Here is a 5851-nt window from a genome sequence, read left to right on the forward strand (position 1 = left end):
CGCAGCCCGCCCGCTCGCCCGCTTGGCCAGGCAGAGGGGCGGGCCCTGGCGGCCGCGCCTCGCGTGCTCTCCCCGCCCCGGCAGAGGGCGGACCGCGGCGGAGGGGTGGGCGGCGGGACTGGGGTGTGCGCGCCTGCGTCCGCCGCGCTCGGCCGCCCCTTCTAGCTTCCCCAGGCGCAGTGCTGCCGCAGCTCTAGTCGCGTGGGCACTCCAGCCGCTTCTCAGACCGTCAACTGAGCGCCCAGTACCTAGCAGATCGGTGACCTACCTCTCTTGCCCCAATTGTTCTTGCCTGGTTGCACCCAGTTAGCTTAGGGTTTTGTGCTCCTTCTCGCTCCCCCAGCTCCTCCGGCCTTCGGACAGCGGTGTTCTCAGAGAGTTTCGAATTGTGCTTGGAGACAAATCTGCCAGGAACCATCTGCTGGTACCTGTTGGCCTGTGCAGAGTCCTGCAGTCCTTCTGGAGGATGGCCGTGGTGTCTTAAAGAAAATAGGACAGACTAACAGGTACACTAAGAAGACTAGTACAATTTGATGATTCCTTGGAGAATGAAGACCAGCTCAAATTTTTGTTCGTTTCAGTTCCTTAGAAGACAGAAATTTCTAATAATGGATTTGAGATCTTAATCTCTTTATCTCAACCTAATTTCTTGGAGGACTTGAAGGGGGAACTGCAAAGTATTAAAAGGAGCAAAACTTGATAATTTTTTTTAAAAAATTCAAACAGGATTTCAGCTTGTAAGTAGTCAAATAAAACGATGCTCGGCACACTACCACCATAATTAACTGCAATTAGAAAAGCATAGACTTGGAACAAAGAGATCCTAATGTCAGATCCTGGGGTGATAGGTTCAGAATATAAACATAAAATTAGATTTCAGGTATTAGAGATGTTCTCTTATAAAGTAACAACTTTTAAGGCAAGATTTCTCAACTGGCACAATTGACATTTGGAATTGAAACATTTTCTCCCCTGGGGGAGTATCAGGTACATTTATAAAATATTTAGCATCATCCTCGACCTCTACCTTCATGTGTGCCTGACTCCTTCAGAGTCATGTCAATCAAAGATGTTTTCAGACATGGCCGAACAGCCTCCAGAGGGAGGTTTGCACCTAGTGGAGAACCACACTGCTTTATAATAATGCAAAGACTGTCCTTTGACCTGTCTTGCTCACTTTGTACCTAAACTGTTGAAAATGTCTGGATTCTCATCAAATTTGGAGAGATTTCATTTATAACCGTTGTTGAACCCCCAAAACTCCAAATGATATTATCTTGCAGATATCAACTCATTACAAGGTCCTCTGTATGCAGATGTATTAATCTGTACTGATAAAATAAATACACTTGCTCTAGGCTGACTGCTTTCAAAAAGGAAGTTACTCTGCATAAACTCATTAATAAAGTGTTCCTTCCACTTCACTGAGGTCTTCTAGAATAGAGCAAGTTGGGATTAGAGATTGACCTGGGCTTTAGAACCCCTTTTCATTTGCACAACCTTCTAAGGTGGCTCAAAGTCAGCATACTTCATTCCCCTCAGAATTTTAAATAGGTTTTTGACTTATGGTAAGAAAACTAATTTTCATATCCACTGTGCTACTTAAGACTGGCTGTTGGCAGCCTAATTTAATGGTGCAGTCACTGTGGTAATGGCACATCAAATAGCATTCATAAAGTAGCTATTTGATGGGCCCATTCACATCTATTGAGGGCCAGCTGTGTGTCACTATACTAGAAAAGGGACATAAGTGCTCATTTCACTGACAAATTACTCTTCTCAAGAATCTAATTATTAGAGTAATAATTAGAGTAACTTTTATAAATGTTATTGGAAGGAGTTAGTGAATAAGAACCTATAAATGGATATTCCAATGACAAGTAGAACATAACTATCCTAATTGACAAAATCACTATTATGGATAAAATGTTCAAAATGATCTCATGTAGGACTCCGAAGAGCTTTGGTAATAAAAAGTTAAGCACTTACTTTCAGATTTTAAATTCCCAGCAATTCGTGATTTTAAATCGTACAGTATTGATGATTATGTTAATATACTACAGAAACAAACCCCAAATTCTCAGTGGATTAGCTAACCAAAGTCTTGATTCTCATTTTTCTTAGTGAATAGCAATATTTGACAAACTTATCACTCCTATTTTGGGCCATATTCTTCATTTCCTTTCTTAGATACCACTCTCTCAATTTGATCTTTATTTTCATGCCTTTTTCCTATTTTCTCTTCATTCCTCAAACCTCTGATCATTTTAGTACTCCAAGGCTTGGACATCACGTCTGTTTTCTTAAGATCCATGGCTTTAAATAACATCCATATACCTTTGACTTCCAAACTGATATCATCCAGGATCTGACCCCTGAATTCCAAGCTCACATACAAGTGCCTATTCAACATCTCTGTTTTAATATCTATTAGATACCTCACATTCATCATGACCCAACAGAAGTCTTAGTTTTGTCCCCTTGCCAAATATTTTCCTTCCCCTGTCAACCCCTAAGCAGATGGCAACTCCATTTTAGTCAATGACTACAATAGCCACATGTTCACACTTTTTCTCCTCTTTCTCTCTCTCACCTCCAGTCTATCAGCAAGACCTGGTGGTCAGAATTCAACTCCTTTCATCTATACCTGTTCTACCACCCAAGACCAAGCCACCATTGTCCATCTGACTATAATTAATCATAAATGGTGCCAATGACTTGGTCACCCCCATTAACTTTTTTTACCCCATTTACATTGGCTTTTATACCCCATTTACCACATAGCGATCAAAGTGGTTCTTTAAAAACAGAAGTTTTTGAGCAAGTCACAGCTTTGATCATAATCCTCTAATACACAGAAACAGACCTCAAGAAATCCAGATTTTGGAATTAAGAGAACAAAAATTGAAAGAAGTTATTATGAGTATATTCAATGACTTAAAAGAAAGAATGATAAGATTCAATGGGGAATATCAACAAAGAAATGGAAATGACAAAAATAAGTAAAGGTAACTTTTATACCTGCAATGTACAAAGTCCAAAATTAAAAACTTCTTTGCATGATATAAACATGATTATAGGTGTCAGACAAATTATTAGTGAAATTGTTAAGCAGATGAACAGAAATTGTCTAAGGTGAAGAACAGAAAGATTGAAAAAGTATAAAGACAGCTTTAGTAACTTTGGGAACAATATCAAACAATCTTATAAATATGAACAATTGGAGTTAAAGAAGGAAAAGCAATACAGAATGGAACAAAAAGAATATTTGAAGAAATAGGGACCCAAAATAGTACCTCCTATTAAGTCTTCAGCATGCTAATTTTTATCTCAGAACCTGCTTTCCAGGGAAACCAACCTGTGACATTTGGTGCCAGGAAAGAGCCAAGACAGCCAGTGTGGATGGAATTTTGGAGTGGGATTACCTACTGTCAGGCTGGTAATGACTACCTTACCACCAATATTTGTGGAACACTGATTGTTCCGAGCAATGGTAAAAATTTTTTACCAGTGATGAATCAGGATCATATACTAGTGGAAGGGAATGTCTTAACTTTATCAAGCATTTGAAAAATATGCACAAATGAGGGAGAATGGGGGGGTATGAAAGATGGTGGAATGAGACAGACATCATCACCCTATGTACATGTATGATTACATGAATAGTATGAATCTACATCGTGCACAACCTTAGCAACAAAAAGATGTACCCTATTTGCGTACAATGGATTAAAATTCAGTGTGTAAAAAAAATTAAAAAAGAAGAAGAAAGGAGATGAGTGACAATTGAAAAGTTTGACTATTGCTCTAGAAAAAAGATGATAAAAAGAAAATTGGCAACTGAAAGCCAGTGTGAAGGCCACAGGCCTTTTTGGACGCACCACAAGATTGTCTCATTTCCTGAAGTGGGAGGACAGAGAATCAAGAACAGGATTTAATAAGAGCAGTAGAGTTCCAAAAAAGGGTAAACTCTTTTTATAAATGCATATTTGCTATGCAAAGTTCAGACCTTGTTTGGGAAATAGGACCATGACCTATGAGATGGGGTTGACCATGCTGATAATCAGGGATCTGCAGATTCCTCTAACTGATCTGGTTTGCAGAAGTGGCCTACTCCTCTCTTGAGGAGTAGCATTTCCTCATTTCTTGAAAACAGTGCAGGCCTTTTTCCCAGCAAGACATTAGCTCATCTAGGATCTTCTCATACCTTCCCTCATAGTACCTAAGACCATGAGAAGGTTTAGTTAACCAAAAAACCTGGACATAGATATGCTGGCCTGATAAGAAAGGAAAGGGTCTATTTCCCAAAGAAACTACAGAATCTTGTCAGTACCCACCAGCAGGAGCCAAGAAGTTATGTATGGCTCTGAATTCTCAGCATGCATATCAAGGATGTGTAACATAAATTTATCTACTCCGGGACACTCAACTAGAATATAGGATTTAACACCCTGATAAGGCTATGGTAAGATGGTCTGAACACAGGGCTGCTACTAAAGGGATCATGAATGTACATTCTCAACCATAGGTTATATTAACTGTCTTGTCTTCCATCATAACATATTCTGAAGAGACACAAACTAGTTGGGCATCCTGTAAAATATCATAGTTGCACACTATGCCAAAAGCATCATGCCAATTGGTCAAGCAAAAGTGACTATTCATGGAAGACCTTGGTAAGGCACAAGCATTCAAGAGGAGAGAGCTAATCTCTATGTTTCAAGGGAACACTACATTAGAATAATTTTAGGAATTTGTGTCTTTAGGCCTTCCAAGATATTTCCTCCAAATGATTGCTTCTTACATTTTCACTTCCCACCATGAATAAGGAAGCGCAATGTTTAGGTGACCTCCGGATCACAGAAGCAACGTTTACCATAACTAAGAATAATGATATGACTCATTCTCTGTGACATGAAGTGCTGCCAGCTCCAACTGGGGCCCAAACCAACAGAAAGCATTTGTAGTAGAACCAGCTCATGATACAAACAGCCCTGCCAATTAGGCCACATAACCTGACAGATCCGATAATACTGGAAATACTGGTGATACCCAAAAAAAAATAAAAATAAAAAAATAAAAAATAAAGTCATTAGACTTATGGCAAGCCCTAAAACAGGAATCACAATACAGACACCATCAGTTCTGGAACAAGGTCATGCCATCTTCAGCAGAAATTTATTTTGCAAGTGACTATGCAGATGGCAATGCCCATCCTGAGATGATTTCTATCAGACCTTCCAAGACACAGGATGAGCAGGCACAGAAAAATCATTAAGAAGGCAGAAGTGGTGCATCTGACATCAAGTATAGAAAAGACTGGACGGACTATGCAACAAATGACCAGGTACCTTACACATCCCTGTCATCTACTTGGTTGTAGCTTCTCTTGTGCTGGGCTAGCTCATACGTGGAGTAAGTAGTGCGGAGTCAAGACCCAGACTCTGGGAGTTGAGTGAAGCAAGCTTGTGGCGAGCAGCTTGCAAACTTGTTTATTGCTGGAACAGGTATACATTTTATAGATTTCTTGCCCAATCACAATGTGCCATGGGGGATCAGACCACCAGGTTCCTATACGAGTTCCCTTGGCAACACTGAGTCAATTTGGGAAAGTTGTGGACTTTCCTAGGTGGCTGAAGCGGAATGCTCCTCCCCGCAGGTTTACACACTTGAGACATTCACTGCTGCCAGGCAAGAACTAGGATTTCTCCCAACACTTGGTTCCACCAGTGCCTCTTCCCTGGATCACATGGGGGATTCATTATTAACAGTTGATAGGAAAACGTTTGAGCTTGGTTCACACGTGGATTGATTCAGTATGTTGGTGCAAGCCATGGAAGACAGAAAAGAG

Source organism: Sciurus carolinensis, chromosome 6 (assembly GCF_902686445.1).
Source record: "Sciurus carolinensis chromosome 6, mSciCar1.2, whole genome shotgun sequence".
Lineage (NCBI taxonomy): Eukaryota > Metazoa > Chordata > Mammalia > Rodentia > Sciuridae > Sciurus > Sciurus carolinensis.